The 14,145-nt window shown below is 53.8% G+C and overlaps 1 protein-coding gene across 3 annotated transcripts in view; it reads left to right on the top strand.

The window, feature by feature from the left end:
• Window positions 1–12,098: 12,098 nt before the first annotated feature.
• Window positions 12,099–14,145, top strand: part of CSF2RA (colony stimulating factor 2 receptor subunit alpha) — a 67,177-nt gene continuing 65,130 nt past the window's right edge. For all 3 annotated transcript variants that reach the window (XM_070463800.1, XM_070463802.1, XM_070463801.1), the window contains exons 1-2: window positions 12,099–12,509; window positions 12,727–12,827. The gene's annotated coding sequence lies outside the window, so the exon portion shown is untranslated. The remainder of the gene's footprint in view (window positions 12,510–12,726; window positions 12,828–14,145) is intronic.

Here is a 14,145-nt window from a genome sequence, read left to right as displayed (position 1 = left end):
CACACCCTAGAGCCCGTGTTTGGAAACAAGAGAAGCTTCCGCCGTTAGAAGCCCTCTCACCACAACTAGAGAGCCCCCCCAGCCCCATTCACTGCAAGTAGAGAAACCTTGCAAGCAGCGAGGAAGATCCAGTGCGGTCAAAAAAAAAAAAAAAAGAAAGAAAGAAATACATTAAAAAAAAAATGAATCCACACCCATAAGGATGTCTGTTTGACAAGACTCAGCATGCCTTCCAAAAAAAGACACTCGGGTCTTGCATGAATTCAAGATAAGACGGGCTCACGCTTATCCCGCCCCGCCTTGCACGTCACAGCCTCCAGCCCGCACGTCGCTCTATCGGAACGCGCCGAGTGACACGACCTCTTATCTCTCCTCCAGCCCGCCAGGTTGTCGCGGCCAACTATCACAGAACAGCCCTGCGTGGTCTGCTATCAGATCCATCTGTCGGCTTTGACACTCCGGTGAGAACTGTTACATAACAGAAGGGTTTCCCCGTCCCAGAAGCAGAGAGCAGAGGCCAGTCTGTACAGCACAGAGATGGTGTGGGAAGCTGTCTGCTGTTTCATCTGTTTGGAGAGAGATTTGAAGATGCACAGAGGTGATGATCAAGAAACTTGGAAAAGGAGGGATTGGCTTCAGGTGGTGCGAGAGTGGAACTCGGGGGTCATAAGGGGTCTGTGCCACGTAGACCAAGGTTGTTGTTGCTTTTGAGTCGCCGAGCTGTGTCTGACTCTGTGTGATCCCATGGACTGCAGCACGCCAGGCCTCCCTGTCCATCACCAACTCCCAGAGCTTGCTCAAACTCACGTCCACTGAGTCAGTGATGCCATCCAACCATCTCATCCTCTGTCGTCCCCTTCTCCTCCCGCCTTCAGTCTTTCCCAGCATCAGAGTCTTTTCCAATGAGTCAGCTCTTCGCATCACGTGGCCAAAGTATTGGAGTTTCCGCTTCAGCATCAGTCCTTCCAATGAGTATCCAGGGTTGATTTCTTTTAAGACTGACGGGTAGACCATGGTGTGTGTTAGTCCGTCATTCATGTCAAACTCTTTTGTGACCCCGTGGACTGCAGTCCAACAGGCTACTCTGTCCATGCCATCTTCCAGGGAAGAATACTGAAGTGCATTGACATTTCCTTCTCCACAGCATCTTCCCGACCCAGGGATCGAACCTGGACCAGTGCACAATGCCTACATCTCAAGGCAGAGAAAAGACAACCTCTTGACTGTCTTGGCCATAGAGTTGCAACGTTGAGCACTGGGGTCTCCCTCTGCCGAGCACACAAGCTCTTAAGTACATGGAACCCACCCTGCTGACGCTTTGCTTTTGGACTCCTGGCTCCCAGAACTGCCAGATGGTACATTTCTGCTGTTTTCAGCCACCCTGCCTGTGGTGCTGTTACAACCAACTGCAGAAACTCACATAGGTGTGACGCTAAGTCTTGTAGGGGCAGTAAGCTTGGACCATCCATCTGGTGTCCAAACGGCTACAGTGGACAGAAAGTCCACCTGCTCCCTGCCACCTGGCCTGTCCTCTGACCCCACGGAAAAACCCATCTCCGTGGGAGCCCCGTTCAGATAGCTGAGGATGGCAAATGCTACCTTGACTTCCAGGTCAAAAGAGCCTCCTTCTTTGATGCTCTCCAAGACTCCTCAGTCGCCTGATATCGTGTCAGATTCAAGATGCTGGGCGACCCTCGGTAGACTTCCTTCACATCCCCAAACGGTAATGATGGAAAGGGAACAAGTGCGTCACAGAAATGACACTACATGGGCAGGCACTAGTGGAACATGGTTCTATAAGATTCTGGGCTAAGAAAGAGGATTGACTCTTTCAGAGAAGAGGGGGAAGGAGGGGGAAAAATGAAAGAAAAAAAAAAATCTTTTCCCCTCTATCCTCTTAGGTTCTGTCCCGGTGCCCCTGCAAATTAAATTGACAAGACGATCGGTTTGTAGGAAAGAGGAAAGCAGAGTTTACATGTTCAGCATGCATACATGGGGGAGAAACTTGGTGACGAGTGATTCCAGGGAATGGTTAGAGTTTGGTGTTTATCTAACTTGGGCTTCCCAGGAGGCTCAGTGGTGATGAATCCGCCTGCCGATGGGGACATGCAGGTTTGATCCGCGTGTTGGGAAGATCCCCTGGAGAAGGCAATGGCAACCCACTCCAGGATTCTCGGCTGAGAAATCCCACAGACAGAGGAGCCTGGTGGGCTGCAGTCCATGGGGCCGCAAAAGAGTCAGACACGAATGAGCGACTGAACCACAGGAAAAACGTGCCTAACTCAGTAGGTGATGGGGAGGTGGATAAAGCTCACTTAGGGGAAAACAAATGGCTTTGTGATACGTAAGTGGGTTTTCAGGAGAACAAACAGGAGATGAGAGAGTGGGACAGTGTTTACACAGATAAGAGTGAATTTTCCACCTCCTTCAAAGCTGCAAAATTGCCCTGGAGATGGAATTTGCGGGGTGGGGGTGGGGGCTTTTACTGTCTTCTCCCACTAGGGAGTAGACCCACCCCAGAGGAGAGGTATTTATGGAGCCCTATTTCTCAGAAATTGCTGCTTTTGATCAGATAGGGAAGCTCCAAGAAGACTTTTTTTTTTTTTTCCCCTGCATCAGTTGCAATTCAAAGGTCTTCAGCTTAAAATCATCTTGACACACAAAAAAATGTCATCTTTTGGGTGTGGTGTATTCAAATCCCACAGCTGAGGAGTAGTCCGTGGAGCCCCTTTTGCCTGGAGGAACCCGAGTACTTCATGAGGCTTTGAAGAAGCAGGTGGAAGGTGAGAGATGGATACCCAGCAAGATAGAAGGAGCCACACCAGGTCTTGGATGCATCAACCCAGTGAGCGGGCCTGAAGAGGGGCTGACCAGCCAGCACTATTGGATGAGAATACCTTGAAAGGGAATCTGTTATTTTCTGTAACGTCCCCCCTCCCCCGCCCCAAGAAATCTGTATACTGGAATGTCCCTGGTGGTCCGGTGGTTAAGAACCTGCTTTGCAACGCAAGGGACGCACCTCACTCTCCCTGACCCCTGCTTCCCCTTTGTGGCAGGCATCTCTCGGGACCGGCCATGGGGAGCCGGGCGGGGTGGCAGCTGCAGGGCGTGTGTGGGTGCGTCACCCGCTTCGCAGTCACAGCACACGTCTCTCTCCCGGCTAACTCCATCGCTGGGCGGGGAACGGGGATCCCACGTGCTGGAGCAAGGCAGCCTGCACAAACGCGACAACCGAACTCCACACGCGCCAGAGTGAAGACCGTCCGTGCTGAGCTCCAACGCAGACAACTAAATATAACCCAATCATTTTTTTAAGATTGATCTTTTTAACTGAAGATTAACTGCTTTGCGCTTCCCTGGAGGCTCAGCTGGTAAAGAATCTGCCTGCAATGCTGGAGATCTGGGTTCCATCCCTGGGTTGGGAAGATCCCCTGGAGAAGGGATAGGCTACCCACTCCAGTATTCTTGGGCTTCCCTGGTAGCTCAGCTGGTAAAGAATCTGCCTGCAATGTGGGAGACCTGGGTTCCATCCCTCTGGGTTGGGAAGATTCCCCTGGAGAAGGGGATGGCCACCCACTCCAGTATTCTGGCCTGGAGAATTCCAGGGACTGTATAGTCCACGGGGTCACAAAGAGTCGGACACGACTAAGCGATCTTCACTTCACTTTTTAACTGCTTTACAGAATTTTCTTGCTTTCTGTCAAACGTGAACAATAAACAAATACCGGAAAAAAAAAAAAAAGACCAAGCTGTATTAAGCATGATCTTTAGAGTCTGGGCTTCCCTGGTAGCTCAGACGGTAAGGCATCTGCCTGCAATGCGGGAGACCCAGGTTTGATCCCCGGGATGGAAAGATCCCCTGGAGAAGGAAATGGCAACCCACTCCAGTATTCTTGCCTGGAGAATCCCATGGAAGGAGGAGCCTGGTGGGCTACAGTCCACGGGGTTGCAAAGAGTCGGACACGACTGAGCGACTTCACTCACTTTTAGAGTTCTGGGTTAGCCAAGAGCAGAACTGGCAAAGAGAAAGAGGGGTTCCAGGTGTGGAGGGGTGACTGACAAAGAGCAGCATCTCGTCTTTTTTTTCTGTGATGCTGTCTAGATGTGGCGTCTTAAGTCACCTCACGCCACCTCAAAGTCGGGCTCATTCACTTGAGCTGTAAAGAGATCCAGCCAGTCCATCCTAGAGGAAATCAATCCTGAATATTCACTGGAAGGACTGATGCTGAAGCGCCAATACTTTGGCCACCTGATGCGAAGAACTGATTCATTGGAGAAGACCCTGATGCTGGGAAAGACGGAAGGCGGGAGAAGGGGACAACAGAGGATGAGATGGTTGGAGGCCACCACCGACTCGATGGACATGCATCTGAGCAAGCTCCGGGCGTTGGTGATGGACAGGGAGGCCTGGCGTGCTGCGGTCCACGGGGTCGCAGAGACTGACTTGGGACGTGGTGACTCAACAGCAGAAACAACACATGTTCTTCCTCTGGAAGGAACCAGGCTCGCAGATCTGCCGTCTCTCTGTGCCCCCCGGCCCCCCGCCCCGCCCCGTGCGGTAACACGGAGGAGGAACGCTTACGTGTTCTCTGGACACGCTGTAGACGGCCCACAGCAGATTCACGGTCACAAGGGGCAAAGGGTGGAGGGATCCCCCAGAGGAGGCATCTTTCTCTTCAGCAGAGACTTTATTTTTAGAGCATTTTTACGTTGGCAGCCAGCTTGAGAGGGAAGTACAGGGCTTTCCCAGAGGCGCCCGTTCCCCCACACGGAGAGTTCCCCTGGTATCCGCAGCCACCCTCGGTCGGATGTGCTAGGTCTGTTAGATCGATATCGATACATGGTCACTGACACATTGATGGCTATCAGTGTGTGATGAATGTGACGCTGTGAATCCGCAGGAGCCTTTGAGCCTGACGTGATCAATCTCGTTGTTCAGTCTCCAAGCCGTGTCCGACTCTAGGCAGCCCCATCGACTGTAGCCCACCAGGCTCCTCTGTCCGGATTCTCCAGGCCAGAATACCAGAGTGGGTGGCCATGCCCTCCTCCAGGGGATCTTCCCGACCCAGGGATGGAACCCGCGTCTCCTGCATTGGCAGGCGGATATCTTTCCCGCTGAGCCGACTGGTAAGCCCCTGTTTTATAGGCAAAGGATCCAGAAGCATCAGGGAAAGATCAACAGTAGGAAAAGCCAGCAACTCCAACGTCTCCATAGTTTATAAAACAGCAGAAAGTGAAAGAAAGTGAAGTCGCTCAGTTGTGTCCGGCTTCTTGTGACCCCGTGGACTGTAGCCTGCCAAGCTCCTCCGTCCACGGGATTTGACAGGCAAGAGCACTGGAGTGGGTTGCCACTTCCTTCTCCAGGGGATCTTCCCAAACCAGGGATGTGAACCCAGGTCTCCCACATTGTAGGCAGACGCTTTACCATCTGAACCACCAGGGAAGTCCTATAAAACAGCACAAGGGTGACCTTACATGGCGTGCTGTGGCTAAAGCTGGTTCTTTTTTTCTGGTATCGAGCTTACGTCAGCTTCCCAGGTGGCGCTCGTGGTAAAGAACCCACCTGCCAATGCAGGAGACACAAGAGACGCGGGTTCGATCCCTGGGTCGGGAAGATCCCCTGGAGGAGGGCGTGGCAACCCACTCCAGTATCCTTGCCTGGAGAATCCCACGGACAGAGGAGCCTGGCGGGCTGCAGTCCACGGGGTCACAGAGAGTCACACACGCCTGAAGTGACTCAGCACGCACATGTCCTGCGTCAGCCACGGGGTCTTTGCAGCTCACTGTCCCTGTCCCCTGCTTCCCCTTTGCGGCAGACACGCCCCTGAGGACCGGCCATGGGGCGCTGGGCGGGGATGCCACCGTGCGCCGCGGTGGGCGTGTCACTGGCGCTGGAGTCAGGGCCACGTGTAACTCCGTGGTCACCGACCATCCCCAGCGGTGTGTTTTGTACAAACATCCCCTGCCACCCACGGTCCTGACTCATGGGCACGGGGCCGGGGACCGGGGTGGGCATTGCACCAGGCGCCCGCGTGAGGTGGCAGAGACAGGAGCCCACAGCTGGTCAATCGGTGGGAAGATACGGCAGGGTCAAACACATCGGCAGCCCGTCCGTCAGAGCTTCGGACCACGTTCCTGGGGCGGTGGGCTATCTGCAAACCCGTAGGCTTTTCGAAATGTGCCCCTGCTTGCTGCTCCGCTTCAGGCCTATGCTCACTTTTCCTGCACACTGTCCGCTCCTTTCCCAAAAGATATCACCTCCCCGGGAGATGGGAGAGGGACGAATTGGGAGTTTGGGGTTAGCGGCTGCAAACCGGGGCTTCCCTGGTCGCTCAGGCGGTGAAGAATTCACCTGCAATGCGGGAGGCCTGGGTTCGATCCCTGGGTCGGGAAGATGCCCTGGAGAAGGGAACGGGTCAGAACATTATATGAATATATATATATATATGATGGATAAACAACCAGGTCTTACTGTAGAGCGCAAGGACCTATATTTAATATCCTATGATAAACCACAAAGGAAAAGAATATGAAAAGTATATATATATATGTATGTATGAATCAGTTTGTTAAACAGCAGACATTAACACAACATTGTAAATCTACCACGTACCTGTCGTTCAGTCGCGTCCGACTCTTTGCGACCCCGTGGGCTGCAGCCCGCCAGGCCTCCCTGTCCATCACCGACTCCGGCAGTTTGCTCAGACTCATGTCCATTGGGTCGGTGATGCCATCCAGCCATCTCATCCTCTGTCGTCCCCTTCTCCTCCTGCCCTCAATCTCTCCCAGCATCAGGGTCTTTTCAAATGAGTCCGTTTTTCCCATCAGATGGCCAGAGTAGTGGAGTTTCAGCTTCAGCATCAGTCCTTCCAGTGAATATTCAGGGTTGATTTCCTTTAGGATGGACTGGTTGGATCTCCTTGTAGTCTAAAGGGACTCTCAGCTATAATTTAAAGAAAGAAGACACCCATCACCGAATTGTTGATACAAACTCGGGCCTGCCCCCCCCAAGTGAAAAGTCTGATGTTCTAAACTGCCTGAAAATTCCACGCTCCTTTTTCCAGAAAGTCACACTTTTTTTCTTTGCTGTTGCTGTGATCTTTTCTTCTCCCCGAGTGGGCGGCGGGGACACCCACAGTATTACTCCAACAGCATGAAGCACACTCCTAGCAGCTCCAAGAGCCCAATTAGGCCTCTGCCTTCCTGCCTGCCTCATTAGCATTATAAGCATGGACAAAAACAACGACAACAACATAAACCCTTCTTCACGAGACTCAGACGGCGGAATACATTTCCATTTTCTCCTGTATCAGTGATTGAAGTTCCAGCCCGAGATGAGGGAACTATAAAATAAGCGCACGCCTCATGACCCCGAATTGTTTTTTACCTTGAAAGTGGATATTTTACCCCAGGAAATAGCCCTCCAGGGAATCGCTCCTGGCTGGGGCTGACTTTTAGGGAAACTGGCATTTGTAATCTTTAAAGGCACTCAGAGAGCACTTGTCTGTGGACTGAAAGAGGGTTTTCAGGAATTCCCCGGCCGACCCTTGGAACTTCTGCACTCGAGGCTTGAAAAAAAAATTGGGTGACTGTGTCCTTCCCTTCCCCCCAAGACTCCATCACCTGCTCCCCGCTCCCAACCTACACATAGCCCCGTCTGGCTTGGTCCTGGGACTCTGCAGGGCTCGTGAGCTGACAGCCCCTTTCAAGCTCCGTACAGACGATGGTCAGGCAGAAATGAAGCGCTGAATGCCTTGGTTATTCCCCGGAGTGAAGCACCTGAAACAGGGACTTCCCTGGTGACGCAGACGGTGAAGAATCTGCCTGCAAAGCAAGAAACTCGGGCTTGATTCCTGGGTAGGGAAGATGCCCTGGAGGAGGCGTGGCAACCCACTCCAGTGGGTATTTCCACTCCAGTGTCCTTGCCTGGAGAATCCCATGGACAGAAGAGCCTGGCGGTCTACAGTCCACGGGGTCGCACAAGAGTCAGACACGACCGAGCTACGAAAAAGCAAGAGCGCCCTTGCAAAGGCGGCCGAATTCACCTACGGATCACGAGACTCCACCACGCAGGCCCTCTCTGACCCGTGCGCGTGTGTGGTTACTCGCCCAGTCCCGTCCGACTCCTCGCATCCCCTGGACGGCAGCCCGCCAGGATCCTCTGCAAACCCCGGGGGTGTTTGAGGAAGCCCTGAGACAGGCAGGTTGCTCAAGCAGACGCTGAGCTGCTGACCCAGACCCCCTCCCCGGGAGAGACCCTGTCCCGGGACTCCTCAGCGAGTCTCCGGGACTGTGTCTGAGCGGTGCAAAAATCGGGGGGTGATTCTGGGGTCTCTGGGGTGGTTGGAGGAAATCGGGGATGGTCTTGCGGAAGTCTTTGAGCAGAGTGGGTAAAAGTCTGGAATGATGGTAAGGGTCCTGAGAGACGAGGGATGGAAATTTGGGGTGACCGAGGGGAGTCTCTGGGGTGATGGGTGGAAATTCAGGGCGAACGGGGAGGGGCTGGGTCTCGGCAATGAATGATGGACATTTGGAGTCAGTGAAGGGTGTCTGGGTGAAGGAAAGGAGAAGGGCATGGCTACCCACTCCAGGATTCTTGCCTGGAGAATCCCGGGGACAGAGGAGCCTGGTGGGCTACAGTCCACAGGGTCGCACGGAGTCGGACACGACTGAGCGACTAAACCACCAAGAGGAATCTGGAGTGAGTGGGGTTACTGCTGGGGTGATGGATACCAATGTGGGGCGAATGGGGCTCTTTAGGGTGAGTGGTGGAAAGCTGGGGTGACTGAGGATCTCTAGGGTGAGATGGAAATCTGGGGTGAACGGGGATGTCTGAGGTGATTGGTGGAAGTGTGGGGTGAGCCCCAGGGTCTCTGGGATCAGAGATAGAAACCTGAAGAGAGTGGGGGGGTCTCTGGGGTAAGTGCAGACAGTCCGGGGTGAATAGAGGCTCTCTGGTGTGAGAGGTGGGAAGCTGGGGTGAGTGGGAGGGGGCTGTCTCTGGAGTGAGCCTGGGCGTCGTCAGAAGTCCCCTAACCCTAAACCTGCCAGCGCACAACAGATCTGAGCACGAAAGTGCAAGAACAGTGAGCACTTATCTCTTCTCCCCATCCTTGACAGACAGAGACATAGTCCGGTCGCTCAGCCGTGTCCGCCTCTCTGCGACCCCGAGGACAGAAGCACGCCAGGCCTCCCTGTCCATCACCAGCTCCCGGAGCTTGCTCAGACTCCTGTCCTAATCCTTGCACAAGATGCACAAACAAGAAACACACACGGGGTGGAAAAACAACAGCAAACAGACATCAAAGCCCGGAGAGATAAAGCCGGGGCCGTGGGGGTCACGCGGACCCCGGGCGCAGCCGGGAGCTTTCAGATGCCCTCTCACTTCCCACTGCAGAGAGCGATGCTCCCCGCCCCGCACCCCAATCTCTCCTGCATCTAACCTCTCCCCACCAGTTACCTTTTATTTAAAATTTTTTCCAGGAACAGAAGCTCCTGGGGGCTGGGAGGGGGTTTCCGAAACTGCTGCAACAATAGAGATAAGCCCGGCAGATAAGCACACTAATCTCCTGTTTAAAAAAAAAAAAAGAAAATATGAGCGAGCTGGTTCTGCAACCACCTGGGGAAAAAAAAAATATCTGCAGTTATTTCTGCCTTCAGCGTGGACAGGCGGAGATGAGTTGCCTGGGGTGGAAGAAAAAAAAATCTGAATAGGAGCAGGAGGGGACATAGGTACACCTATGGCTGATTTGTGTTGATGTTTGACGAAAAACAGCAAAATTCTGTAAAGCTATTATCCTTCAATTAAAAAAATTTTTTTTTTTTTAAAATAAGGAGGCCTCGTTGGGGGAAGGGGGGTAGTACAGTGGGTGTCCCCTGCTCCATTTGGGCGGGAGTTTTTTGTGACTGACTCTGGGCTTCCCTGGTGACTCAGGGGAAATCTGCCTGCAATGCAGGAGACCCGGGTTCTATCCCTGGATGGGGAAGATCCCCTGGAGGAGGGCATGGCAACCCACTCCAGTATTCTTGCCTGGAGAATCCCATGGACAGAGGAGCCTGGTGGGCTGCAGTCCATGGGGTCGCAAAGAGTCAGACATGACTGAGCAACTAACACTTTCACTTTCACAGTCTGTGACCTCAGGTGGTCTCACACTGGTCCCTGGGGGGCTGGGGGTGGTCTCTGGCTGACGTTGGAAACCCTAGGACCCAACAGCCAATGGTTTGTCCCCTGTGTTTGCATCACAGTGCATCCCAGGGAAGAATGAAACAGCCTCTCACTCGTGTCCGACTCTTTGTGACCCCGTGGACTGCAGCACGCCAGACCTCCCTGTCCATCACCAACTCCCGGAGCTTGCTCAAAGCAGGGAATAATACCTTTTGCATTTAAAGGAGAATCTGGGGTGGGTGCGTTTTGAGAACCAACACCCCCCCCCCATTCCAGCATGACCCCTGTGCCCAGGAACACCTCTCCCACAAGCAGGGTGGGGTGGGTGGGTGGGGCGGGTGTATTGTTTCTTCATGTCCGACTCCTTGCAACCCCGTGGACTGTAGCCCCGCCAGGCTCCTCTGTCCGTGGGATTCTCCAGGCAAGAACATCGGAGTGGGTAGCCACGCCCTCCTTGAGGGGATCTTCCTGACCCAGGAACTGAACCCCAGTCTCCTGCATTGGCAGGTGGGAGCAGGGTGAGTGGGCTCATAGAAGTCCCAGACTCCTTCAGTTCAGTTCAGTTCAGTCGCTCAGTGTCCGACTCTTTGCGACCCCATGAATTGCAGCATGCCAGGCCTCCCTGTCCATCACCAAGTCCCGGAGTTCACTCAAACTCATGCCCATCAGGTCGGTGATGCCATCCAACCATCTCATACTCTGTCGTCCCCTTCTGCTCCTGCCCCCAATCCCTCTCAGCATCAGGGTCTTTCCCAATGAGTCAACTCTTTTCATGAGGTGGCCAAAGTATTGGCGTTTCACCTTCAGCATCAGTCCGTCCAATGAACACCCAGGTCTGACCTCCTTTACGATGGACTGGTTGGATCTCCTTGCAGTCGAAGGGACTCTCAAGAGTCTTCTCCAACACCACAGTTCAAAAGCATCCATTCTTCAGTGCTCAGTTTTCTTCACCGTCCAACTCTGCCATCCATACATGACCACTGGACAAACCACAGCCTTGACTAGATGGACCTTTGTTGGCAAAGTAATGTCTCTGCTTTTTAATATGCTATCTAGGTTGGTCATAACTTTCCTTCCAAGGAGTAAGTGTCTTTTAATTTCACGGCTGCAGTCACCATCTGCAGTGATTTTGGAGCCCCCCACCAAAAAAAGCCTGACACTGTTTCCAGTGTCTCCCCATCTATTTCCCATGAGGTGATGGCACCAGATGCCATGATCTTAGTTTCCAAACTCCTTACGCCCAGCCATAGGAACACTCTTGCTTGTTCAAAGATGAGCTCCTGATATCAGTGCCAATGGGAGGCCGCTTTCAAGGGCAGCAAAACTCCTCGGACGCCCGCTGACTTGGTACGGACTTGCAGAGAGCGCTACTGACCTCTAGTGACGAAAACTTCCAAACCGCGCCAGGACCACCCACCCCCACCCCCCCACCCCCACCCCCACCCCCGACCACCCAGCAGCTTAAAGAGCCTGGGGTGGGGGCCGACCCTGCCCAGCTCCACCCGGCAGGACCTGAATGCACAGGCGTTGGGGACAGCTCCGGGCTTGCCAAGTCAGAAGGTGGAGGGTGGTTTAGTCAGTGTGGGTAAAACTGTTTCCGTCCAGTCGCTCAGTCGTGTCTGACTCATCGCGACCCCGTGGACCGCAGCACGCCAGGCCTCCCTGTCCATCTCCAACTCCCGGAGCTTGCTCAAACTCGTGTCCACGGAGCCGGGGATGCCATCCGACCATCTCATCCTCTGTCGTCCCCTTCTCCTCCCGCCCTCAATCTTTCCCAGCATCGGGGCTTTTCCAGTGCGTCAGTTTCTTTGCATCAGGTGGCCAGAGACCTGGAGTTGCAGCTTCAGCATCAGTCCTTCCAGTGAAGGCTGTTGCCAGGACGGAATCTGGAAGCTTCGGTCACTAGGGGCCAGTAGCGCTCCTTGCAGGCGCAGGGCAGGCGCGCGTGCGCGCCCCGGCGCGTCCGGGTCTTTGTGACCCGCTCCGAGGACTGGACCCCGCCGGGGTCCTCCGGCCGTGGGGCGAGCCAGGCGAGCATCCTGGGGCCCTGGGGCCACATCTTCTTCCGGGAAAGCTGGGCTCCACAAAGAGAAAGTGAAAGTGGAACTGGGCAGCGTGGGTGCGCGGCGCTGGGGAGACCGAGGACGCCGAGATGTGAGCCCGGGGGGCGGGGGGCGGGGACCGCGGTCGAACACCCGGGAGACCCCGGGGCGATGAGATGATGGGCCAGGAATGTCTCCGGGGGGCAGCTCAGAGGCGGTTAGGCCGTGCCCACGAGGCTCCCGCGGAGGGATGGTCCAGCGCCAGACTTAAGTCCTGGCCTCGGCGTCTGCAGGAGCTGCAGGTAAGGAGGGCGCATTGTGCATTTAATCCTTTTATTTCTGGGTGTCTGTTTGGCCCAGGCTGGCTCTTCCTTGCTGCACGCTGAGCTTTTTCTCTAGTTGAGGCCAGCAGGGTGGGGTGGTTGGGGGGGGGGGTGCAACCTCTTTGTTGGGGTGAGCGGGCTTCGTTGGGGTTCACGGAGTGAGGGTTTTTGTTTTTTTTTTTTTTTCCTGGACCAGGAATTGAATCGGTGTCTCCTGCATCTGCCGGCGGATTCTTTACCACTGAACCAGCAGCGAAGCCCCAAGGAAGTCACGTTTTCCATCGGCTATCACTGAAGGTGCGGGTCCCAGGGGGGGTTTGTTTGGGGATTGCTTTTTGTCTTTTTTTTTTTTTGCCACTTTACAGCCTATGGGATCTTAGTTTCCCCGACCAGGGATCGAACCTGTGCCCCACCCTGCGGTGGCAGCTCAGAGTCGTAACCCCTGGACGGCCAGGGACCTGCCATGGTGTGGGGGTTTCTGACTATGTGTGCAGACGGTTGTCATCACAAGCTAGGCAGTGGACGGCGTTCTGTGCATCCTCCCGGGTCTGTCTTCTGCCCAGCGGTGACTCCAGGTGATGTTTGACTCTGTCACCCCCCGTGGGCCTCTCGCTGTGTCTTCTGTGTCTTTCTGTCATCTTTAATGTCTGTGGAGGCTTTTTCAGTTCTTTCTGCAAAATAGGGCAGAAGGTGAGGAAGCAAGAGTTTTACTTATTATTATTTTTTCTTTTTTCAGTATTTGTTTATTGAGCCTGAGTTATGGCAGGCAGGCTCTTTAGTTGATATGTTTTGGGTCTAGTTCCCTGAACCAGGGATGGAACCCAGGCCCCCTGCACTGGGAACTCTGCGTTTTAGCCACTGGACCACTGGGGAAGTCCCAACTCTTCCCTTTCTAAGAACGGTTTCTTACTGATGTCTGCTGACCTTCAACTTTGTATCGATAATGCATTTTTCTCAAATTGCTTTCCCTTAGAGGTTATGAGAAGGTGTGAACGTATTTCCTGTGTTACAGGGTGAATCCTTGCCTTTGCATGTTTTATATAACATAATTGTGCTTCCCTTGTAGTTCAGTCGGTAAGGAATCTGCCTGCAACGCAGGAGACCCGGTTCGATCCCTGGGTGGGGAAGATCCCCCGGAGAAGGGAAGGCTACCCACTCCAGTATTCCTGCCTGGAGAATCCCACGGACAGAGGAGGCTGGTGGGCTACAGTCCATGGGGTCGCAAAGAGTCGGGCACTACTGAGAGACTAAACCCCCATCACCATACGAGACATTTAATAGAAGTCCGTGTGGGCTACGGCAGGTCCTTGCTGGCTATCTATGTTACATACAGTGCTGTGCATACGTCCATCATGATTTCATTCTTTTTCATGGCTGAGTAATATTCCACGGTGTGCGTGGGCCGCGTCTTCTTTATCCATTTCTCTGTTGATGAACACTGAGGTTGCTTCCGAGGGTGGGTTTTTTTTTTTGTTAATTAATTAATTTTTTTGGCTGCGCTGGGTCTGTGTCACTGTGTGCAGTTTCTCCCTAGGTGCAGCTCCCAGGCCTTAGAGAGCAGGCTGGATACTTGGGGCATGTATGTTTAGTTGCTCTGTGGCATGTGGGATCTTCC

Source organism: Odocoileus virginianus, unplaced genomic scaffold (assembly GCF_023699985.2).
Source record: "Odocoileus virginianus isolate 20LAN1187 ecotype Illinois unplaced genomic scaffold, Ovbor_1.2 Unplaced_Contig_6, whole genome shotgun sequence".
In the NCBI taxonomy this organism is placed as follows: Eukaryota; Metazoa; Chordata; class Mammalia; order Artiodactyla; family Cervidae; genus Odocoileus; species Odocoileus virginianus.
This window is presented reverse-complemented; position numbering and strand designations above follow the sequence as displayed.